The following is a 7,616-nucleotide window of genomic DNA, read 5'->3' on the forward strand; positions in this document are numbered from 1 at the left end:
TTCAACCTCAAGCAAGTTCTCAGGACATGGGCAGAATACAGTCACATTCTTTGTCAGAATATAATGGGAATGGCCTCTGGCTGGGGACCTAATAGAGTCCTTTTCTTCTTTGAACCCTCATGAGCTGGGCCTCCACTGTCCCAATTTTCTGTTCTTCCAAATTCCTACCATAATGGTTCACTAAGCTCAGCTTATAGGACTTAAGGGCTTTTATAATCCAAAATCCCAAACTCTTGAACAGTCTTCCTCTAAGCCAAAGGCCTAAGAACCACACGGTCATGTCTATCATACCAATGGCCACACTCCTCAGTATCAACTCTCTGTATTAGTTACTTTCCACAAAGACTTTGATTGGGCTCACAGTTGGATTTAGTCCCCTGAGGCAGGGAAGGCATGGCCTCAGATGTGTGAGGTAGCTGGTCACATTGTATCTACAGTAAAGAAGTAGAGAGAGATGAACGAGAGAGAGAGAGAGAGAGAGAGAGAGAGAGAGAGAGAGAGAGAGAGAGAGAGAGGCTACATGTGTCACAGAGATGGAGCTGGAGAAGCCAAACTGCCCAGAGCTGCTGGACACAGTGTAATTCTTTCACAAGCCCCCAATGCTGAATACAGAGATGAAGCAGTGGAGCTCTGCTTGCCGCATCCCCTCTTCTCCCCTCCTCCCCCGGGGGAATCAGTCTTACTTTGCTTTGTTCTTTCTTTGGTAAACTCATTTTGTCCCTTTTGGATTAGACTGTTTACTATGTGCCATTTTGGGTTGGAAATATGTAACTTTTTATTTAATAGACTCACAGTTAGGGGATTGCCTGAGTCTCTAAGGAGACTTTTAATTTTTGTTGAGTGTTAGGACTCTTAACAAACCCAAAACGAACACTGGGCTGTATTTTACAGTGAAAATGAGACTTAATGGAGCAGGGGTGGAAAGTTGTGACTTAATGTGTTTGGCTGTGAAGTTGGCAAGGTGTGAATTTTCGGTGGTTAATTTAGTCAACTTGATTAGATTCAGAATCAACACCACAATACAGATCTGGGTGTGGTTATGTGAATGTTTCTTTTTCTTTCTTTCTTTTTTTTAATGGAACACTTCATGAATTTGCGTGTCATCCTTGCGCAGGGGCCATGCTAATCTCTGTATCATTCCAATTTTAGTATATGTGCTGCTGAAGCAAGCACTGTGAGTGTTTCTAGAGAGCTGAAACTGAGGAAGAAGGGCCACTCTGAACGTGGGCAGCACCACCTTACAGTCAGGGGTTCCTGACAGAATAAGAAAGAGGAGGCAAATGGAGGGAGTATTCACCTCTGTGAATTGGCTGTGGGTGCAAAGTAACCTTCTGTCTCATCCTCTGGCCACCATGCCTTTCCTGCTGTAATGGACTGCATCCTCAAACTGTGAGCCAAATCTGACCCTTCCTTCCTTAAGTTGCCTGGTTAGTGATTTTGTCACAGCAGCAGGATGATTAACACACTGTACCTGCTAGTCTTACCTCATGTGGGCCTCGTGGTGGGAGTGGCTCCCCTTCCCTAGACTTGTGCTTGTCTAGAGACATCTGGGCAGAAGCTAGCATGGATAAATTCTAAGCCTTAAGGGGCTTCCAATGTTTCTCCCTTTCCTGTTGTATCTTAAGAGTTACTCTCCTCTCAGATAGCTACAATCTCCTTAGTCTGGCCCTGGACTAAATAACCATGGAGTAGGTGTGAGCACAAATTCAGTTGCACTAATGCAAGCCCAGGCTGGCCAGCCATCTCCCAGCTGACCTGCAGATACATGAATAACTAACAATGGTGGCGTATCACTAGAAGTTGGGTTGTTTTGTCCCAGAGCATTGTTACAGCAACAGTCACTGAGACACGTCTTTTAATAGCCCACACGGAGTGACCTTGCAGACCAGTCGTGGCTGAAGACAGAAAGCACCCTCAGAGACACCACGGTCTTTTTGACCTTAAGGATGGGTTCTGCATGAAGGAGGAAGTGAGGGACTCAATTAAGATGCAATTAAGATCCTCCTCTGTGGCATCCTTTTATCTGCTGTCCTCATTATTCTGGCTTCTTCTCTTCTTACCACAGGGATGGCCGCTGCTCTTGCATGCTGATGAGTGTGTCTGTGGCCCAACTTCTGAGTTGGAGAAGTCTGAGTAATTAATTTGGACTTCAGCTTCATTAGTTAGCTCCTGATAGATCCAGGATTCTGGGCACTGGAAAACCCTCCTTGAGTTTTGGAAACTATGAGATATCTCACTGTTTCAAGTGAAGTGGCTTACCTCTGGGAGTCCCTTGCTTTGCAGAGCAATGAAGGTTCTTGTTGTTGTTGTTGTTGTTAATGAATTTAGTTTTGCTATTGAATTTCAACTGTTCAGGTTCATCACAGAACAATTCTCTCCCTTGATAGTGAGAACTTTGTTGTGGATGGGTCTTCTTGCCTGATGGGACTCAGACAAGAGATGCACACTTGGACACAAGGATTTGCCCAGTTGAGATAATTTATATTCAGAGTTATTATTGAAAAGTGTCTGTTAATCCCTGTCATTTTGGCGGTTTTGTGGAATTTTTTAAGACATGTTTTGTTTTATTGTTTCTTTATCTCCTTTGGCCTTTTGGATGTGTTCATCCATCTCTCCTGTCATAAGTATTCCTCAAAGTATCTTCTGTAGAGCTAGCTTAGTCGTCAGATCTTCTTTACTCTGCTTCATTGTAGAAACTTTTTATTTCTACTTCACTTAATTAAAGATAGTTGTTCTGGGTATAATATTCTGGGCTTGGTATAATATTATGATGCAAGACTGTGGACACTGGAAAGCTCTTATTTCTCTATTGTGGTCTGATACCTCCCACACCTCCAGCATAGCTGTAATGATTTTGATCCATGTCTGCCAGCTATTTCATATTGTTGCTGTAACATGGCTACCAGTCATTGACACAGAAAATAACTTGACTCAGAGCAGGGTCATGCTGACCACATCCTCTGTTGTGTTCTGTATGAGGTCTACTAATCTTAAGGAATTCCACTAAGCTTTATGTAGGACCCATTAAATTAAAGGTCAATATGAACACATATTTAAAATGGCTTGAGTCAGAGCCGATCACCAGGCAGTACTTCTTGCACCTGCCTATGAGCTCATTGTGGGTTTTTTTCCTTTATATGCTGACTGAAAAAGATGTTTGTGGTTGTGGATCAGTACCAAATTCTGAGCTAGGGTCCTTATCTACCAGTATTAGGGTATGCATTCAAAAACTATCACTGTCTGAGCGAGATTGCAGTTCGTGTGGGTTGTGGAACAACTCTCTGACTACAACATTCTCCTGAGCCTCTTTTGGGTTCTTCGAGGTCAACACTCATTTGGTACCTGCACAACTAAAGTGAGTTTAAAAACTGTATGAAGATGTCTTGCTGTTGTTAGACTCGGAGGTCCAATGGCCAGGGATCAGTCCACGATAAACAAGAGACGGAGATTGATACAAATTGCAAGAGGCTTTATTGACTCAATGTGCTTTGGGGTCCCCCTGCTCTGGTAGCAAGGCAGGACTCCAATTGACAGAGGTTGGCATCTTTTATGTACTCAAAAGGCAGTAGTACATGATGGGATAACAGAATGAAATCAGGGTGGGTAAGGGTCACATCAGGATTTGCGGGTTTTCCCAGAACAGTTCAGAGGAAGAGCAAGGGTGGACCTTTGTGGTTTTTCCCGATATCTAAAGGGGGAATCACCAATCTCAAAGGGGGAACCATCACAAGCCCCCTCCCCATGTCTTAACCTTGTGGTTGGAACCTTGTTCTGACCCACCCATGTCTGAACCCCTCCCTTGTGGTTGGAACATATACTCAGTAGAAATTTTCCACCTAGCTATGCTACTTCTAGGAAGGGGCTATATTTCTCTTATCTTCTATTTCGTATATATGTATGTTTTATATCTATGTTATGTCTGTGTCTATGTCTTGTCTAAATTCTATTACTACTTGTATTCCTACTTATTCTTATTTAACTATGTCTCTGCACTAATATGCTTATGTTATAGCACTTCTGTGTTTTGTTATTTTGGCTAGCTGTATTTATTATCTACTACTATTATTATTATTATTGACTTGCACATCTGTGTATCCCTATTCTATTAGCTGTATCTATCACCTCTTCTGCTGCTTCTTTACCTTCTCACCGTTTCAAGTGACATACTTGGTTTAATCCCTGGAATCCTTATCTTCCCAAAGCTATGGCTTTCTTTTGTGGTTGTTGTTGTTTTGTCTTGATTTTTGCTTGTTTGTTTTCTTTTTCCTCTGTCTAGCAGTCCTAGACCAGGCTGGACTCGAACTCACAGAGATCTGCTTGCCTCTGCCTCCCGAGTGCTGGGATTCAAGGTGTGCCTCCACCACACCTGGCAGCTAGTGACATTTTAAAAAGGAATTTCGTTTTGCTTTTGAATTTCATCCGTACAGTTTTTCATAGAGCAGTTCTCCCCCATGGTAGGGTAAGACATTTGTGGAGAATGGGTCTTCGCTAAAGCCAAGCTGTGATTGTTAGAACTTAAAATGCATCTTTCTAAGCTCTTCTGGCTTTGAATTTTCTACCAAGCAGTCAGTCAGCTGTCACTCTAACAGGCTTGCCTGCCTCCGTGACTTGGCCTTTCTCTCTTGCAACCTTCAGTATCTTTTCTCCAGGAATGGAATGAGAACACCAACTTCAGCCTGACAGAGATAGTTTATTGAGCATTCACTGATCGATCAGGGCCTTAGATAAGACTAGACTCAGGTGCTGATCGTGATGCCCAGCCAGGAGCATCTGTGCCAACTCATTCCACTAACCAGGATTTAAGGATAGGGGATTTCCCTAGGAATATGTCCTCGTTGTGCACTTATCCTGTTCCCATCGGTTGGGTATTCATCTGTGGCAGGGGGCTTGTCTTGTCTAACATTCATGTCTTAACTTGCCAATCAGAATGTCAACTGCCCACATCCATGTCTCTTTCTGCCAAGTAGGATGTCAGTTCCCAGGGAGGTCTTGGGAATGTAAACTTTATTAGATCACTACTCAAAACGGAAGTTTTACTCCAAATGGCTTCTTATATTGGTTTACTTGTCTCTTTTATGTTGGGGTCCATCCCAGAGGGAGTTTATAAAGACAAAAACCATAAAGATTCATGCATAGATGCAGGAAGTGCCGCTGGGCAGTTGGTTCAGACCCAAGCTTATCGTGGGTGACCATGCAAAGCAGTTCTGACTTCTATTGTGATTGTTTTTCTTTTTCTTTTTTTAAAGATTTATTTATTATTTTATCTAAGTACACTGTAGCTGTCTTCAGACACACCAGAAGACGGCATCAGATCTCATTTGGATGGTTGTGAGCCACCATGTGGTTGCTGGGATTTGAACTCAGGACCTTTGGAAGAACAGCCAGTGCTCTTAACCATTGAGCCATCCCTCTAGCCCATGATTGTTTTTCTTTTTTTCTTTTATCTTATCTTATCTTATTTATTTATTTATTTATTTATTTATTTATTTATTTAGGTTTTTCGAGTCAGGGTTTCTCTGTGTAGCCCTGGCTATCCTGGAACTCACTCTGTAGGCCAGGCTGGCCTTGAACTCAGAAATCCATCTGCCTCTGCCTCCCAAGTGCTGGGATTAAAGGCATGTGTCACCACTGCCCGGCAATTGTTTTTCAAGAACACCAAAGCACAGAATATAACAGAATATGCAATCATCCCTGTCATGAGCAATTTTCCTAGTAACAGTAATATCAGCATGAAATGGCTGGCTAGACAGGTAACAGCTACCCAGGCCTTAGCAGATGTGTGTGTGTGTGTGTGTGTGTGTGTGTGTGTGTCCGTGTCCTGGGGGGTTGGGGGGGAGTTCCTCCTAGTCTTTTATATTTGACATTCTGTGAGATTCCTGTACCCATGTAGACATTTCTTTTCTTTTCTTTTTCTTTTTTTTTCTCGAGTCAGGGTTTCTCTGTGTAGCCCTGGCTGTCCTGGAACTCACTCTGTAGACCAGGCTGGCCTCAAACTCAGAAATCCACCTGCCTCTGCCTCCCAAGTGCTGGGATTAAAGGCATGTGCCACCACCACCTGGCCCCATGTAGACATTTCTTTATCAAGATTTGGTAAATTCCCTTCTGTGCTTTTATTGAAAATATTTTCTATGACTTTGAGCTGTGATTCTTTTCTTTCTTCTATGCCTATAATTTGTAGATTTAGCCTTTTATTTTACTTTTGAATTTGGCTTTACTAAAGTGTCCTGAAGATTCTGCATGTTCCATTCACACATTTAAAAGGAACATCATTGTCTTGGAAGGAAAGCACCCCGCCCCCTGCCCTGTCTCCAGGCACCTTACTTTTCTGACCCCTGCCCTCTGCCCTGTCTCCAGGCACCTCACTTTTCTGACCCCCGCCCTCTGCCCTGTCTCCAGGCACCTCACTTTTCTGACCCCCGCCCCCTGCCCTGTCTCCAGGCCCTCAGGTGCCCTTTTCTGACCCTCTCTCCTCGAGGCTCTCTGCTGGGATTTTTATATGTTGAGTTCTTCCTTTCTAGCTTCAGATCAGTGTGGGTTCTCTCCGCCTTTTTCTGCCTCTTGGTTGAACTCTATGTTCATACCCTGAGTTGACCTTCTTATTTTATTTATCAGTTTGTCTGTGTTTTCTTGAGCTCCAGTCAGGCTATCTCGTCCCTTCTCAGCACATGCAAGTGTTTCTGTGCATTTTCTCTAAATGCTTTGAACACTTTCGGCATATTTATAATTGTTCTTTTAAATTCGGTGTCTTGAATTTCATCTAAGTTGTTTTTACTCAGCACCATTGCTGTTGTGTTGTTAATTGGAACGAGGCCTGGTGGGGGAGTATAGTCTTTTTGCTGGTGGTGGTTTCGTTGTTGTTTTGATTTTTTGTTTTGTTTTGTTTTTGTTGCTTTTGCTTTTCCAGTGAGACTTAAACATTTGGAGTTAGATTGATGATTGTGCCTTGTGCTATGTGTTCTTGGCCCACTGGGTAAGAGCCTGGGGGTGGACAGTGAGTTGTGTGGCTTGGGAGGCATGGGGGTGGCCAAGGTGGGAGGGGCTGCCTTTCTGGGTCCACACTGGGCCAGGTTCCCAGTCAGCAGGAGATGGCTCCTGGGTCTAAAATATGAAGGGAGATGGTGTGGTGGACTGGCTGCCATGCTGGGTCCATGCCAGGCAGAGGTGTGTATGGCGAGTTGATGGGAGAGGGCTCCCAGGGCTGGGAGTAGTTGGAAGTGGTCTGGGGAAGAGGGGCTGCCTTGCTGAATTGTATGTGTGGGGACGTTCATGATTTCTTCTAAAGTTGTCCGTGTTACACAGCAATGGGTAATCAACATAGTATTTGACTTTTGCTGTGTTCCATGTCTCTCTCTCTTCGTTTGGATTATCTGCTCTGCCACAGGTAATGAGAATCCTTACAAAGCCCTAGAAAGGGTCTGTATGGGATGAGCTGGGGTTTCACACCAGATACGTGAGTGCTCCATCTTGAAAACAGATCATCAGTCTTAGTCAAGCCTTTGGTGACCACAGTCTGATGAGATCCTCAACACCCTATGTGACCAGAGTTCTGCAGAGACACAGAGAGATAATATATATTACTATACGAAGATGAAACATTTTAGGGGTAAACGTATGGA

General features: G+C 43.6%; 1 non-coding gene across 1 annotated transcript; it reads right to left on the bottom strand.

Annotated features, from left to right (window-relative positions):
• Positions 1-1,069: 1,069 nt before the first annotated feature.
• LOC116074023 lies at positions 1,070-1,173 on the bottom strand. Its single transcript, XR_004112013.1, has one exon. It is a non-coding gene; the product is annotated as a U6 spliceosomal RNA (small nuclear RNA).
• Between the last annotated feature and the right edge of the window lie 6,443 nt (positions 1,174-7,616).

Source organism: Mastomys coucha, unplaced genomic scaffold (assembly GCF_008632895.1).
Source record: "Mastomys coucha isolate ucsf_1 unplaced genomic scaffold, UCSF_Mcou_1 pScaffold23, whole genome shotgun sequence".
NCBI classification, from domain to species: domain Eukaryota; kingdom Metazoa; phylum Chordata; class Mammalia; order Rodentia; family Muridae; genus Mastomys; species Mastomys coucha.